The sequence below is a fragment of the Suricata suricatta genome, chromosome 3 (genome assembly GCF_006229205.1).
Source record: "Suricata suricatta isolate VVHF042 chromosome 3, meerkat_22Aug2017_6uvM2_HiC, whole genome shotgun sequence".
NCBI classification, from domain to species: Eukaryota; Metazoa; Chordata; class Mammalia; order Carnivora; family Herpestidae; genus Suricata; species Suricata suricatta.
Window position 1 is genome coordinate 34,597,198 of NC_043702.1, and position 16,852 is coordinate 34,614,049.

At 47.6% G+C, this 16,852-nt stretch overlaps 1 long non-coding RNA gene across 1 annotated transcript; it reads left to right on the top strand.

Moving 5' to 3' along the window:
- The first annotated feature begins 10,216 nt into the window (after positions 1-10,216).
- Positions 10,217-13,425, top strand: LOC115287567. The gene is made up of 2 exons (XR_003906543.1): positions 10,217-10,329; positions 13,217-13,425. It is a non-coding gene; the product is annotated as an uncharacterized LOC115287567 (long non-coding RNA).
- Positions 13,426-16,852: the final 3,427 nt, after the last annotated feature.

The following is a 16,852-nucleotide window of genomic DNA, read 5'->3' on the forward strand; positions in this document are numbered from 1 at the left end:
CTTTTTATTGTCACAACATCTTGTGAGGCAGGCGAAGCATGTATAGATTTTTATCCATATGTTATAGCTAGGAAACCCCCAAAAAAAAATGGCCTTGACCAGAATTTGAAAGCTGTTAAATGACAGAATTAGGGATGGATCATGAACAGTATAATGGAAACGTTGGCTTCAGGTCTTTGGTGATTTCTATTGGTGTACAGAGAGGTCACTGAGGCAGCCCACAGCTTCCTGAATTCAAATGGCTATGTCCCCTTAAAGACCAGGAAAGTAATGTATGGGCCCAGAGGTCAAGATTTGGAAAGCTGCCAGTTGAAGATCCAGGGAAGGAGCAAAATTGAGCACTGCCTTCTACTCAGCAGGAATGCACTTGCCCACACATCTCTGCTTGAGTCCCTCTGGAGACCTCCCTGGTCCAGGTCTGAAAAGCCTAGCTGGTTCCTCTGTAGAGAGAGGTTCTGATCTGCAGGCGGAGCCCAGCGGGGGTGCTGAAGGCCCACTATTTCAGGGTGGAACAGGGCAAGGCTCCCCCTTGCAGAGGTGGACCAGTGGCAGAGGAGGAAACCCAACAAAACAAGAGCTTGCCTGTCAGAGTGATGACGATATGACGATGAGGATATGAACAAAAGCCAAGATATGTGTGGTGGGCCTGGTGTCATTTGGGAATATTGTCATTTGGAACAAGTCTTCAGTGTCCACCACTTGTGTTCAGGCTGTTAGTTGTGACTTGGTGGCCAGCGACAAGCAGGAGGTGTGAGGCAGAAAAGAGTTAGGGAATGAGAGGGCTGGGGAAAGTAGTAGGAATGACCTCTGGGTCAGGGCCACAGATTATTTTGTTGGACTTGACCACTCTTTTGTGATGTATTAATGGATCACTGTGATCACTGGCATGGTGCATGTTAGAAAAATAGGTTCATCTAATTATCTGGATGCCCTAGATCCCAGCAAATCTTTGCACAGCCAAACTTAGAACCACAATCATTCAACACAGTGATGGAATTAAAGTAGGTACAACTGATGGTCAATGCCTTCATTTTATAATTAAGGAAAATGAGAGCCAGAAATTGAAAATTATTTGCCGAATGTCACATAGCTAGTAGGGACCTAGTATAAGAAATAAAGACAGTGACATATCAATGTCATGGTCAGAGCTACAAAGAATGGGATCAGATTTGACTCCAAATCTGGACTCTAACAATTTATTTGTTCTGTGACTTTCAGCAAGTTATTTAACTTTTCTGATCTTAATTTCCTCTCCTATACAATAAGGATTTTTTAAAAAAGTATGTACCTCAGGGGTATCAAGTCATATAATAAATGGGGGCTTTTACATAGTATCTGCTCATTGTAAATATTCAATAAGTCATAACTGATATAATTAGAATTCAGCTTTTCTGACCTTCAGGCCAGAATTCATTCTTTATACTATGCAGCCATCCCCAATCCCCCTCAAGCCTTTTGCATGACTTGCCATTCCCTATTTATTTGTTCTGTTGTGATATCTTCATAAAAGATTGTATGAATGATATTAAGGGAGTTATTTGACTTCGCAGCTTCCTTACTGATAAAATAGGATAATAGTTGGGCTCCAAGCTGGTGGCTACAACAAAATGACTCTTTAGTGGAGGGCTTAAACATGATAGAAGCTTGATTCTCTTTCATGTAATAGTCCAGAAGTAGGCAATTCTAGCGGGATAGTCTGCTATCCCCAACATCCAGGTCTCATATCAAGGTTCAAAGTGACCTCTCCAGTTCTTATATTTCTCAGGTAGACAAATGGAAACAGAAGGTACATGCCTGGTCCTTTCAAAATTAAGACCAGGAGTAGCACCCATCACTTCTCTCCTTTAATTGGTCAAAAATTAGTCATATAGTCACACTTAGTGGCAAGGGGGAGCTGGGAAACCTAGGCTTCAGCTGGGCAGTCACATGGCAGAATAAAATGAACAATATTAGATGAAAACCTGACATTTGTCACAAGCTCTTTACTGTTAAATCCAAGGGAGCTGTAATTAATATGAGTGCTAATATTTCTGAAGATTTATCCACCTCACTTTTCACAAAGAACCCTAGAAAAATATCTACTCTCAAAACAGTTGGTTCTTGGTTTGTGATTCCAAAGTAATTTAGAGGTAAGGGGGTTGCGGTGGTATCGAAAGAGTAACTAATGTAAAACAGAGCTGGAATATGAGTGAAGAACCATGAAGCAACTGGAAACGTGACTTGCTGGTGGAGAGAAAGAAAACAAACGAGGAAGTGGTGTTCTGTATTATGAAATATAGATGCTGCTTTGACCATCTGGGGGTTACATTTCCTTCTCCAAAGGAGATATCCATCCAGTACATGACTGGCCTGGAGCCCCTCTCCACCTGCTCAATCTGGAGGCCTCAAGAGGTCAGTCCAAGAGTCTAAATCTATAAAAAGATTTCTGAAACGTCGGACGACAGTTTTCAGTATCTTCTCAAGAAAACAGTAATTTCTAGAACTTTAGCACTCTCTTGCCTTTTGAGGCCATCTACCTAGGCTCAGACCACTTTGGGAGATGCTAGGCAATCCAGGCTTTGGAAGAAAATGATTGGGATGGGAGAAATCCAGACAAGGATTCCAGTGACTCTGTCAGGGGGCAGGAGCCTCCATGGGTTGGGGAGATTCTCCGCATATTTCAGTCATCAGAAGAACGGCTGATGGTGGCCTGCTCTGCTCTGGAAAGTTTCTCAGATTCAGCCTTCTCTCCCCATTCCCACTACCACTGCTCTGGACTTGGCCATCACGAGTCCCTGACCGGCTTCCTAGCCTGCTGTCCTTCTAATTTGTCTCCTGGCCATTCGTCTTTTGTTCCTCAAAACTGTTCTGCATATTGTTGTCATGATAAGTCTCCAAAATCCTTTTCACCACAAGCCTTCTTTTACCTCAGAATTTGTCAAGTGGAGTTATTAGGATTTTTTTCTATTTCTTTTATTCTTTTTCTCCTGTTGTCGAGCTGCAGTTTTCCTCACAGGTACTTTGAAACGCCTTTACAATAGACATGTAGGATTTTTATAATAATGAAGAGATGAAGGCAGTTTTAAATGTCTCAGAAGTTGGAGGGGGTGCAGTTTGGAGCTACTATAGCTCTCATTTCTTCATCAATTCTCTTTCCCTTTGGGTAATATTTAAAGCCTCCATAACTGACCTATGTTGGGTACCAAACATAATTTTCGATTCTTCTATGTAGACTGTTACAGTTTCCTCCTGGCACCCAGCTTCTGCTCCCATCACACCCTGTTCCCCAGCCCACTTCAGTCTTACCATCTTTCCAGATCCATTTAACAGGTCACCTTCCTAGATTACTTTAATTCTTAAACTTATCACCTCCATGACATTTTATTTTGTCGGTACCACACTCCTTAGAAAATTGATGCCCTTTTAGTTGTTGCCAACTGTTGTACCCGAGTGAATTTTGTCTCCTACATGAATTCTAAGTTCTTGGAGGACAAGGGTGCTCTTATGAATTCTTTACTTTCTTCACACCCTCTGGCATAGTTCTAAACACATACTAGGAAACCCATTGATATATTCTTGAGAACTTTATTCGCATTTTAGATGAATGATTTAACATGTGTCAGACCACTGTGCCACCCTTCCAACAAAATATTTGAAGAAGGATTTCATGGGGATGGTCATCATGAATACAAAGGAAGAGAAAGCTGATAGCGGGCTATGGGCTATCAGTAACCAGCTGGCTGTGTGGGCTTGGAAAGCACTGCCTTTGCCCTGGCTTGCCAGCCAGTCACTCTCTGTGTGACTCTTGCTGGCTCTTCTGACCACTACTCTGGTGAGACCCTCTCATATCCTGAGCACATTGTGAGCTTCATTGTCTACATTGAGTTGCTCCTGCCATCACTCTGGACAGCTCTGTTCATTTGCCTCAATTACATCAGCATCAGAGGTACCCCTTTCTCCAAGAAGCAGGCCTTAGTACTGTCAATGAGAGCACAATCACTTCTCCTCTAAGCCTTAATTTCCTCTGCAGTTGTCACTCCAAAATATGAACTTGTGTTGGTGTATATTTGGCTCTAAGATGTGTTCGCTTAGCCTTGTCCATCAGCTATGTGGTCAAGCACTGTATGGTCCTTGTAATAGTTGATCTTCGGTTGTAAGTTCTTAGAAGATGTACGTGATGTATTTTTGATGTGCCAGCGGCTGTTCCTGGCCTGAAAACACACTTCAAAATGTTTGCTAAATGGTGCCTTTAAATAAGGTCACATGCATAAAAACTTATCTCTGACTTCTGCCTGTTAAGCTGATGACAGAACCAGATAGGAAGTCTGAGTAGCTCAGGTCTGCTGGTTAAACCCCACTCTTAATTAGCAATGTGACCATGTGCCAGTTTTTAACCTCTGAACCACTTCTGAAAGTGAAATGTGGCTGATACTACTTATCTCATGGAACTGTCGTATTAAGTGAGGCACGTACAGTGCCTCGTAGATTCTTTGCTATTGTTTTTGTAGTTGTTTTCATTATTCCTTGAAATAAAAGTTAGCTGAACAATACAGTGTATGAACGAGTAGCTTCTCAGTATATTTGTTGAATTGAAATGATTCAGTGACCTGTGTTTTGGGGTTCCTGGTGTCAGCAGAAGCCTGAGCCTTTCAGCCAATCCAGTCTGGTGGCTATCATCCACATCAATCCTTTTTTTCCCTTCTCCCTTCCCCAGAACTGAAGATATCTACAGAACACATAAAAACAAATGGCTGGTTTGCAGAAGGGGAAGGAAAGAGAGAGTTAATAATTCAGGTTCCATAGGTCAGCTTTAGTTTACAATAAACCAACCCAATCCAAAGAGCCTGAGGGTTTTCATCTTGGGACAAGGGTGAGTGTTGGTAGCATCTTCCCTTAAACTGCCGTAGAGAATTGATTGGTAAAAAGCAATTTATGTTTGGTTTGTGGGAGTGGACACAGTCTGGAAAGTCATTGAAATCTTATTGTTTGAATGTTTCAAACTGATACAGATACCTAGGCTGAGCTCACAGAGGACAACACGTGGAACGAAAGAGAGAGCCAGACAGGACAGGGTCTTGGGTCTTTTCCTTCTGATGTTCTCTTCCTGGGTCTCAAGACTGCGTTTTAATGCCTACATCTTCAGCCAAAGGTAGTGGAAGGCCAGGTGCAGAATGAGCCCGCCTAAATAAAGCTAATTTGGCTTCATGTGTGGACTTTGGAAGTGCCTCAAAAAAAGAGACACAAAGCCACAAGAAGGAGCAAGTGGGTCGTTGGGGATAACTCCTACAATCTGCTCTGCTTTTGCTAAAGCTGAAGACACAGCTCCTCTGAGGCTTTGAGCATAATTCCCCCATTTTGCATTTGGTCTTCCAGGTAAGTGAAGGGAATGCCTTGGCATTGCTGCTCCTGACTGCTCTGCCTTTTCACTGCCCTCTTCAGGGGCTGCTCAAGCTCTCAGTGTAGCTAAAATAACACAGCCTGAGAAAGATCTGACCACAATGAGTACAGCATAGGAATGTGTACACTGCGTGGAGAAAACTGCCCAGCCTAGCAAGGTATAACCGTTTTTCTTTCATGATTGTAACAGAGAGGGAAATGACAGTATTTTGTCATCCCCAAATAAAACAGTATTGGTCCCTGGGCAAATGCAATGCAGAAGGGTGACAGAGAGAGATGGTTGTCAGAGTAAGCCTAAGGTGTTCTCACCCTTTGGTAAGACACCACGTGTCCCTGCAGCAGGGGTCTTTGCTAAGACCTGGGGACACAATCTCTGTGTCTCTGAGCCAGCTGGATTGGCAGTTCCCCATCATAACATAGCGGACATTTGTACTTGTTGCTGTTGCAGGAACTGTTTTAAGCAACTTACAAGTACTATTTCATTTAATCCTCACAATTTTATGAGATAGCTGTTGATATTGTGCCCATTTGACAGATACGGAAAATGAAGCTCAGAAAGGTAAATTAACCCCCCTGGGTTTCATTGTTAAGTGACAAAGACAGAACTGACTTACCTTGTAGGTGTAAAGTCCTGAAGCATTTGGCTTCACTTCCCCCCATACTTTAAGAATTTTTAATAGTTATCAATTAAACTTACCATTGTAGGAAGATGGATGCTATTGTTTAAATAAATTTAATTTTTATTTTTAAAAAGTTTTTTAGTTTACTTTTTGAAAGAGAGAGGTAGAGAGAGCAGGAGAGGGGCAGACAGAAAGGGAGAGTGAGAATCCCAAGGAGGCTCTGCACCGTCAGTGCAGAAGCTAACGTGGGACTCAAACTCACGAACCATGAGATCACGCCCTGAGCTGAAAGCAAGAGTCAGATGCTTAACTGACTGAGCCACCCGGGCACCCCAGAATTTAATTTTTTAAAAGAGGTTTCTGCACCAGGGCCAGGCACACACTGGCATAGCCTCCTTAAAAGTGGGCATACCCTCCATCCTACTCTGCATCATACACCCTTCCCTAGCATCTTCACACCAGCCTTCTCTGAGGAGAAGGATGCAGGCAGTGTTCCAGATTCTTCTTCGTGGGCATCTCCATCCAGTTTCACTTGGAGAAGAGAAAACCTAGAATCCAGCCTCAGGAGGAAGGGGCATGACTCAGGTAAAATGAACCACACGTTCTGGGAGCACACCCCTCTCCTGAAGTGCTGAGCAAGAGAAACTTTCCTTACCATACTCCATCATCCTCTCCCATAGACGCAGGCAGAGAAAAGTCAACTCACCTTAGCCAGCAGGGATTTACTAGATCATGATGCCAAACTCAGAGGATTGAGCTAAATGAATAGAAAGCTCTGGAAGGCAAAAATATTCATTTTTCTTGGAGTAGGGGAAGGGAACAGGAAAAACAAAGTAGTTAATATGCAGTTGTGTTTAGAATGCATTATAGTAAATCCTCCCTGTTATTCAATGCCGGTCACCCATAGGCCGTGCCAGGGGAGAGGAAGTCTGAGGTTTGTTTTTATTCATTTCTTTTCAGCTTTGCTGTAGATAGCATTGTGTGTGGTAATTCCTAGGCAGATGTTACAATGTAGAGTTTCTCCAGGTGATTTAACTGGCATTTTTAACAGGACTCAGATTAAAAGTCTTTCTCCTCAAGGGATGCCTGGATGGTTCATATGGTTAAGCATCTGACTTCAGCTTAGGTCATGATCTTGTGGATCCAAGAGTTCGAGTCCCACGTCAGACTCTGTGCTGACAGCTCAGAGCCTGGAGCCTGCTTCAGATTTTGTGTCTTCCTCCCTCTCTGCCTTTCCCCTGCTTGCATTTTGTCTCTCAAAAATTAAACATTAAAAAAGAAGTCTTTCTCCTCAAAAAACTGATCAAATGATTGAAGCTAAAAAGAGCCTGGCTTGGAAATCCTCTCCTACAAAACCAAAACCCATCAGAACAACCAGCCTTGTTCTCTTCATTACCGTTCGTCGGCTGTAAACTATCACAGGGTTAGGCCACAGCAAGGTCTCAGCACTGGCCTCCCCTGGATGGGAGGTCTCTCCAGCCCCATGGAGACCCCTTGTGAGATCCACAGCAAGTGCCAGTCTTCAGGGGTACTGCCAAGCTGTCAGAGCCCTGGAGCAGGATTTATGGGGTTGTGTTTGACAGCAGATGTGCCTATTCTATTTTCTGCCCCGTGAACCTCCTTTTTCCCCTCCCACTCACATATAGGCTAACTGAAAACTTGGTCTTTTTTAACCTCTAAAAGGTTGAAATTGGAAGGGCAAATAAAAACACAGGATGGGGGAGGGGCAGGTGGATCATTTGAGTGGCCTCAGTATCATTCCATTATGAATATCTGTAAGCAGTGTTTCTGAATTGTCAATTTTATCAGCCAAATAAATTTTGCCTGTGTATGATAGAATAAGTATTGCACATCTCAGCCAACCTCTGTTTTTCCTTCTTCTCCCCAATTCCCTTTGAAGAAGGGAAATCAATAAATCAATTGGTACCTTGTCCAATACTCATTTCAGTGACATCACAGCGCCATTTGCTAAAGATCAGACATTAGTTACGGAAAGAGACTGAGGCATTTCCTTTTGATAATGGATCTCTTTGCCTTTTTGAAACAGATTCCCCGCCTGGGATCTGCTCATGCTGCAGATAGTCAGGTATTGTCAATAACAATCTTTATGTTGACCTTATCAAAAAATAAGAAAGTAATTGTGGAGAGAATGATAAAGTATCATTTATATATCATAGTTTATCACAAACCTAGTGGGAAGTGTTTTCTAGGCTTATCCCATTCCTATAGTATTTTATTAAAAAACTTTCCCCTGCAGTGGCTAACTTGACTTTTACAGAAATTAGATTTTTATTTTTTCAAATCTGATTTTAGAAATGTGTGTATTATTTTCCTTTGGTCCTTAAAAATGACATCAGAATTTAACAGTTAAAAAAACCCATCAACCAACACCTAGATACACTAATTGCACAATTTAGAAGAATGCCTTAAAAAAAAAAAAAGAATGTCTTTATATTACCACTGAGCCTGTTTTTTGTACTCTTTTATCCATTTATTCATGTATTTGCATATATCCCATTTTCTTAAATTGGGACCGAACAATACAACTATTTTTGTTTAGTCTCTCCCCGAAATGTTTCAATGCTATATGTAACTTTGCTTCTAAAATGCCGCCTCTCTTTGAACCAACTGTAATATTTTTTCACACAGACTCTGCAGATTTTCTTATTATTATAATATTATTAAAGGAGTATGTCTTAATAAGAACCCTAAATTGTGTGGAAACATATTAGTACTTACAAGGCTGATGACCACAGTGAAATGTGTTTCTGGTGTCCATAGTCAAAACTGTTTCCGACTGAGGGTCAGACGAGGAGAAGTAACAGTCTCAGGGCAGCGGGAATCTTTTCCTTGAACTCAATTCAAGTTGTTCACCAGTAAACTATTGCTGTTAGACCAGGTGGTCTTTAAGATTCCTTCTAAGTGTGAAATTCTTTGCTTCTGTGATTCTCTCTGAAGAGCTTTTGATGACTTGGCCTAGGAAAGCTCTTCTGAATTGTGGATTTCTATGAGAAGGAAGGGCTTTTTGGATACGGAGAACTTGCAGCTTTTATCTGTTAGGAGCATTATCCAGGCAGTTTCTGGCCCCTAAAGCTCAGGTGTTCAGCCACACTGGGCATAGTGGAGGTTCATAGTCTAGCTAACTTCTTTCTCCTTGACCCTGGATTCAGGTTGTTCTCTAAACACTGGTCATATCTTAAAACGAAAGCTTCTGAACTCTTAAGTCTCTGGAGTCAAAAGGGGAGAGAATCCATTGGTGATCTTACTACAGCAAAGCCAGAAGCAGGTGTCATCTGAGCTGCCGTTTTGTGCTAGGACCATCTAACACTCCCGGAAATAAGCGGCTTGGAAACACAATGAGAAGGAATTAGATCACCCACATTTTTAAAAATAAGGCTCAAAATTCGTGGGACCAAGAGCAAGTTCTTAACCACTAAAAGATATTTATTTTCTTCCCATTGGATATGGGCAAAGGAGATGATCTCACCTACAAATTTCCATAACTATATTTGGACCTAAAGAATACACTTCGGTCATGTCCGTCCCCTTTACTGTGCAACAACCGGGCATGAGGAACAGGCTGGGCCCTAAGCTCCCTTCCTTGCTGGCAGTGCGCCCCTGAAGGGCAGGTGAAGAGGCCGCCACGCTTCGCTTTCCGGGTTGGCTGCAAAGCCAACCTAAGAGGCCTGGACCTCGGCTGGCCTGGCGCCCGAGGAGGCTCCCCCTACCGGGAGTCCGGAGCAGTGCTGGTGGCCGGGCCCAGGGTGACACAGCCGCCTCCCTGCCGCCGGTTCCTTCATGGCTTCGCGGGTGGGATCAGCGAGCTGCAGCCGGCGGGTCGACCGGCGCAGGGCGGAAGCGCTCAGCCCGGGTAACGAGCATTTTCCTGCATAAGCAATTAGCTGTGAATAAACATCTGAAAAGGCGGCTCTGTAAACCGAGTGCCCGCCGCGCGCCTCTAACGGGCGGGGCGGCGTGGGGGGGTGGGTGGAGCAGGACGGTAAGATTCTAGGACGAGGAAGGAAGAGGGTGGGGGATTGTGCAGGGAGGTGCCCCATCACGCTCTCCCCGAGTTCAGAGGCGCTTCTTAAGTTACCAACAAAGTCAGGGCCGATCCCCGGAGAGGTAACCGACCGTCCGGTTACGCGGCGCCCTTTTCCCCGCCTGGGATCTGCGCGCGCTGCAGGTAGTCAGTACGGTCTACCCCGGCACCAGATGCCCTTGGAGACCCGGATTCCGGGAGCAAGTGCCTCTGCGGGGCGCAGCCACTTTGCACCCGTCGGTCCCGATACAACCGATAGTTAATTGGGGCCTTCGAGTGTCTCAAGTCAAGGTGAGCAGAGGACTCCTCCAGCCTCCCGGCCTCGTCTTCGGGACTTCTCACCCGGGTCTTGGGTTCCGGCAGCGCCCTGAAAGCAAAGCCGTTTGGGGTGACGGACGCGGGCCGAATTTGTTTCAAAGTGGGAGGATGCTTGCACGTGCTCGGGGACGCCAGCTTGTGCAGGGTGCGCGCTGCAGGAGCTCCGGCGAGGTTGCAGTTCTGGCGCGCAGGTTTGGGCGATGAGCCCTTGGCCGGGCCCAAAGAGCCATCAGTTCGGCCAAAGTGGGCGCTGCCTTGGGTACTTAAGGGAGCGGCGAGTGGCTAGGGAACCGAATACTGAAGAGCGGTCACCTGGGAAGCCAAACCTGCAAAGTCTCGCCCAATCCTCGGGGCATTTTACGTAGAAAAAACTATTGGAATATAGCAGTCCTACACTTATCTAACAAATATAAGGACATGAAAAAAAAAAAAAGATAAACTATAAAGGGGTGAACGTTTGACCCGTCACGGAGCATCTTGCCCTTGCCTTATCTGCAGGCCGAGGGCAGTCCTGGAGGTAGCATAAGGTGCAGTGGGTGTCACCCCACCGCCTGGCCCCTCTGTGATCCTGACCCACCCCCGACCCAGGAGGAAACCCACCAGCTTGGGGCAGCCTTGGGCACCAGTGTCCAATCTTGGTATCGGTGGCTGAGGCGAGGTCTAATCTAAGGGCCCCGGTGGATGTCCGTAACCGGCCTCACATCAGACCAAGTTCCTAGGAATCCGGGGAAAGGAAGGTCGAGGCTTCCGGCGTCTCAGCCTGCTTCCTGGGAGGCCTTGGACGCCGGGAGCTGCGACCCGTGAGTGGAGAAGGTGACCTCGGCTGCGACCGCATCTGCCTTTTCTGTGTGAGTCTCTCGTGGGGCAAGGGCACCACGAGAGACTATAGACCTTTACGAGCCGCCGGCGCTTCCTTGTCCACCTAGACTGAGCAGGAGCCGAGAGAGCTGATGTCTTTTCAGGGCACTCTGGGTTCCCAGTCTGGGTGATCTGGGCCGGGGACGCTGGGAGGGAGGGATCTGGGGAGATGAAGGGATTCGTTTACGACCTGCTTCTGCCTTCTCTCTTCCTTTACAGAATATACCAATGCTTTGGGGGGACTTTTTAACCCCCGCCCCCGATTTTTCTTGAAGGTGTTGCAATATCCCCCACCCACCCACCTTTCTCTAACCTTCTCCTCCCGCTTTCCCAGAAAAATGTGAGTAATATGTGTGAAAGGCAACTTAGCCCAGTATCTGTAGCAGAGCTTCAAGCCGAGTGTGAGGGGAGGAGGCTTTGCTGAACGTTTTGGTGTTTCGAAAGTTGCTGATACACTCTTAGCAAAGTAGCTGGGCTTGTTGGCCAGTAAGACTCTGAGCCGGGAACTCCCGGGCTATGTGTATGTACTTGGCGCGAGTAAGGTCTGGCCTCCCAGTCTCTGAGCTCAAGGGCCCTCAGATCAGCCAGGGGCCAGGATCAAGGTCCTAAGGGAACAGCAAAAGTCAGACACGTAATCTCACTTCTTTATCTTCCCTCTCCCCTGCCATCACTTTTCTTTTCTTTTCTTTTCTTTTCTTTTCTTTTCTTTTCTTTTCTTTTCTTTTCTTTTCTTTTTTCTTTTCTTTTCTTTTCTTTTCTTTTTTTAGACGGGCTGTGTAATAGGCAGGTAGCCCGGAAGCTGCGACGGAGGAGTTGTGAGAGATCCCAGGGCTGGCATTGCCCTCCTGGATTTAGGAACCATCTGGGGAGGAGGAGGGTCAAAGGGGCATCAGCTTCTTTTGAACAAGGGCGCGGTTTAGTTCCCGAAGACGGCAGGCGGGAAGGGCTCAGAGCGGAGGGCTCCGTGGGTTGTCTCTTTGAGCAGGTAATTCTGCGGAGGGGTCAAAAGCTGGTGACTGACACTCTCGGTGAAGGCAACCAGGCCGGGCAGCGCCCTTTCCGATTATCACGATGATTAACCTCCGGGCCTTGCCTCTGGTGGGATCTCCGCTCTCCACTCAGCTTTTCTCTCACGGGGATTAGGGGGCGCTCCTTTTAAAAGAGGGCTCGAGGGTCGCGGCCTTGGCCCTTCCGTAGCTCCACGCGGCCTTGCATCTAAGCAGAGGTGGGGGAGGTGGGGGCGGCACGCAGATCCATCTCTTCTCGTCGCCCACCTCGCCGAGTCGGGTTCACCAGGCCGGTCCCCCGCGGTCCCCCGGGTCACCTCCCCCCGCAACCACTTGTCTGAAACTTACCAGATTCCAACCTTAAGGCAGGAAAAAAAGTGTTTCATATACAAACCGATCAGGGTATTTGCAGATAATTGCGAATGTCAAATACTCGGGCGTGATGACAAAGTGCAGAGATTGCCAGGACCCGAGCTCCGCCTGAGGGGCGGGGGCTGCTGGCGAGGCTCCCGGGCCACCTCTCGCCGGCTCAGAGGAGAGGAGGGGGCAGTCAGCCGCAGCTGCCTAGCCCATTTAACGGAGTTGGCGGTATCTTCGACCCCTATGCTGTGGAGCTGATTCATGGATTCATCCACTGCGTCCACACTTGAGCCCGGCGCGAGAAGGCGCTGCGACGGTGGATACAGCCCCGGCCCAGGTCCCCCTACACCCACACGCACGCACAAGCACCCTAGGCAAAATGCACGCACGATGGGGGTTACTGGGCCTCAGTTGGACGCCAAGGCCCAGAGCCTTGCCAAGTAGCGTTACCAGAGCTACTGCCAGACTGTCACCCGCTGCTGACTGACACAGGGGGGAGGGGCGAATCACAGGCCACTTTGGGGCCAACTGCTGCATCCGTCAAGTGCCGGGACTAGTCCTTTACAGAAATAAAAATAACATTTTTAAAAGGCCCCGAGTTTTAACTCGACCCTCCAACCTAATTCTCCTTGCAGGAGGCTGAGGAGGGGGGTTGCCCTGAGAGCCCCAGCACACACAGCCCACCAAAGTCGACACCGTCAAGGCCTTGGCGACAGCAAAGGTGGCTGCTCCCAGCAGCTTTCAGGACAACTCCTCTGAAACCCCCTCCCCCGCAGGCAAGTTCAGAATGTTTCGAGCCCCCGCCCCTTAATCTTATCTAATATATATGGTTACCGTTGTTGGATTCCAAATCTACTGAAAACCGAAGGGATCGATTATAGATGATATGATGAAGTTAGTGGCAGGTCCACAGCTTTCTGGGGGTCAGAACTGCAGGAGTGGCCGGATGTGGCTGCTATCACTGGGGGCTGGACATGGGGAACAGAGAGGAGAAGAAGAGGCGTGCACACCCTATACGGCGTCATGATGGGTACCACAGGCAACACGAGTCCTGGGTAGCTGGACAACATCAGGGGAGGGCAAGAGGCTGAGCGACCTTTGACACACTGGCCCCTTTCCTAGCCGAGGACTGAAGAAGTGGTGGGAGGTTCCGGAAAGCGGGGCGGTGGGAGATAGAGGGGGTAGAAGAGAGGAGAGAAGAAGGAAGGGTGGACCACTGCTCCAGCTAGTGCAGCCAGGCTGCAAAGGGAGGAAAGTTCAGGAGAGCCAGTTGGGGCATCTGTCCGGAGGCATCCCTGTCCTGACCCTTAGCCTCCCCACTCCCCTTTCCACTGAGCACCTCAAGTCAGCGTCTTCCTGGAAGCCCTTCAAGTTTTACACTCCAATTGTCTGAGGTTTCTGATGAGATGATGACAAATTAGGAAAATGGTTCTGCTGCAGCCCCAGCCCCAGCACCTAAGTCAGAGAGTTGGGGGGAGGGGAGGATACTGGATGCACTACTAGGGTAGAAGGAGACACTAGCCTCCTGAGGCTTTCTGGGAGGGGTCGGGGCAAGGGAGAGTGGAGGGCTAGATCCACAGAAGTCCAGCGCCTGGCTCCTCAGCTAAGGGGCACCAGCGGTGCTCTGGGAGTTCAGTCTTTCTTGTCCTTACCAGCAAGGCCTTGGTCTTGCGGGAAGACCTTACTGGGGGTCATGGGAACAAGCAGGGTGGCAAACTTTGGGGGAGCCTCGCCCAGGTCCAGTGAGGCCAGTGTGGACGGACAACAGCATCTATCTGTAGCCGGGCCGGCAACCGGGGACCCACAAGTGTAAGATGTGATTCTATTTGACTTTCTAAATCAAAATGCATTGATTGGGGCCCAAGGAGTTCACGGCATATAACTGTCTTAATTAAACCTGCTGTAAACAGACAAATCACTTCTCCTGTTCCACATGGAGCTCTGGGAGATTGCACAGGGTCTGGCAGAAGCTTGGGGGATGCTCTTTAGAGAAAGGGGTATAAATGAGGCAAAGAAGAAAAAAAAGTGGAGCTTCTACGACCTCAGAAAACAGCTTAACTGAAAACAAAACTCCAAACAGCCAGAAGGTATTGGGATGGGGTGAGATCCTTAAAAGCCAGAGGACAGCCTGGTTGATGGAGCAGCCTGGTGGGGACCCGAAGACCAGTGGAAGTTCAGGGAGCCAAGGGGAGGCCCCAGGTTGTTTGGGGACACTGAACTGCTCACAACTGAGGCTCTTACCTACCCCACTCAGCCCTGCGCTTTCCTTCCCAATCCTTCCATGTTTCCCTGTCATTGTTCTCGACTTCTGGCACTCGAAGGACAACACCGAGAGGGCAGGTCCTCCCTTAACTTGGTCAGCGTGGGGGACACGGGGTCGCCATGGTGAGTGCCCTTAGCTCGTAGCCACTACGGTAGGGCACTAGGAGCCTGGTGATGACTAGACTGGAGAGTATGGATGGGAACTGGAGCTCAGCTTGAGCAAAGGGGAAGGGAAGTTGTCTGTAACCCACGGGGAAAAGCGGGAGACGGCCGTAAACACCCATAGCTCAAGGCTCACTCCCTCTTTAGCCAAGTGCCGACACCGTGGCGCGATCTCTGGAAACTAGATGCGGGTCAGGCGCTCAGGTACCGTCAGCCCCGGGGTGCGGTGGAGAGCTTGGGGGAGTGGCGGCGTCGGCGCTGGGAAGGGCCGGCAGGACGCCATGCTCGGTCTGGAATGTGCAAAGGGCTGGGTCTATCTCCGAATAATTCTGGGCCTCCGGAAGTTACCTGGCAGAAAGCAACCCTCGAGCTGGCTTTGAGTCTCACAGCCTAAAACAAGACGAACTAAGGGGAGCTCATCGACTTTCTAAAAAGTGAAAAGGAGAAGATCTCCGTAATATGTAAACACTGAGGCTGTGAGCGCACAGGTTTGGGTGTGTTCCTGAGAACTTGGGGAGCCATTTCCTCTGCCCTCCACGGTTTGCAAACTTGAATTCTCATCGCTTTTCACTGACTAGCTTCTGACCTCAACAGTAATCTAATTCAGAAACACTCTTCATTTCGTTAGGTTGACGTTGGCAGGCACTAGCTACGTTGTATCTGGTAGGGATTTTACGTTCAGCTAGATTTGAGCTTAATGCTTTTCGAAAAAGTCTTTTAAAGATTTTTTTTAACTTCCATGCAGCTAATGAAAACATACATATCTCTATATGATTGGAGAGAAACATGCTTAGATTGCTTTTAGATTTCCGAGATTTTGTGTAGGTGCCAACAACTCCGTGGACACAGACAAATGGGCTATTTGCAGTTATTATTCATGAAAGTTCTTTTATATGTTTAAATTGAGGCATGGTTCCCCGGTGGAAAAATTCTTTACGACTAAAAACACGCTTTCAAAAAGATTAGAAAATTGAACCAAAAATTTGGAATACATGATACTATAGAAGTCTTTACAGAAAACAACAGATATTAGTACAGTCCACTACAACCCTAGGAGTCGAAGTCAAAATGTAGTAAAAGTTGATTAAAACGCAACAATTAGGAAAGCATTGCAAATGTCTTTGTCACATCCAAAGGGAAAAATCTTTAGACCCCTCCCTCCCTTGTGCTATACTTGTGTTGTGAGACGAATATTTGTTTACATTTTTCTCTTCTGAAATAACACTTCACCTTTCAAAACTCTTCACCACAGAGCGACAATGACGATTGTTCTCCAGGAGAAGGACTTTTGAAACAAACAACTTCTTTCACATACTCACACTTGCACACCCCACACAAACGCACACACAGTTGACGGATTTTCTTAAACGTTGCTTTTGAATGAGAGAGAGAGAGAGAGAGAGAGAGAGAGAGAGAGAGAGAGAGAGAGAGAGACTGGGAAACTCGAGCTTAGGTGACCAACGAACCCAATTACTAGGCTTTATTGATACTAAAAGGAAAAGTTCCCCTCGTAAAATTTCTCTGAGCTTATTAGTTATTTAAATCAGCCCCAGGGCTGGACGAGCGACGCCGCAGGCACCCACTGTCGGCTCCTGGAGGTGAGCAGACGCCGTCCGCGGCCTGACCCGCCGCCTCTCACTTGGCCCCGGGGGCAGAGGCAGGCGCAGCGGCAGAGGTGAGCCACTTGGCACGAGTGCCGGGCCTGGCCCGCTTGGAGAGAGCTCCGCGTGGCCTGGGGTGTTAGGATTTGGAGGCGAACAGGTCGTAGCCGAGGATGAGGGTGTGCGTGAGCAGGCCAGGCGGGCACGGAGCTCCGGGACGCAGCGAGCCGGCGGCGCGGCTCCGCG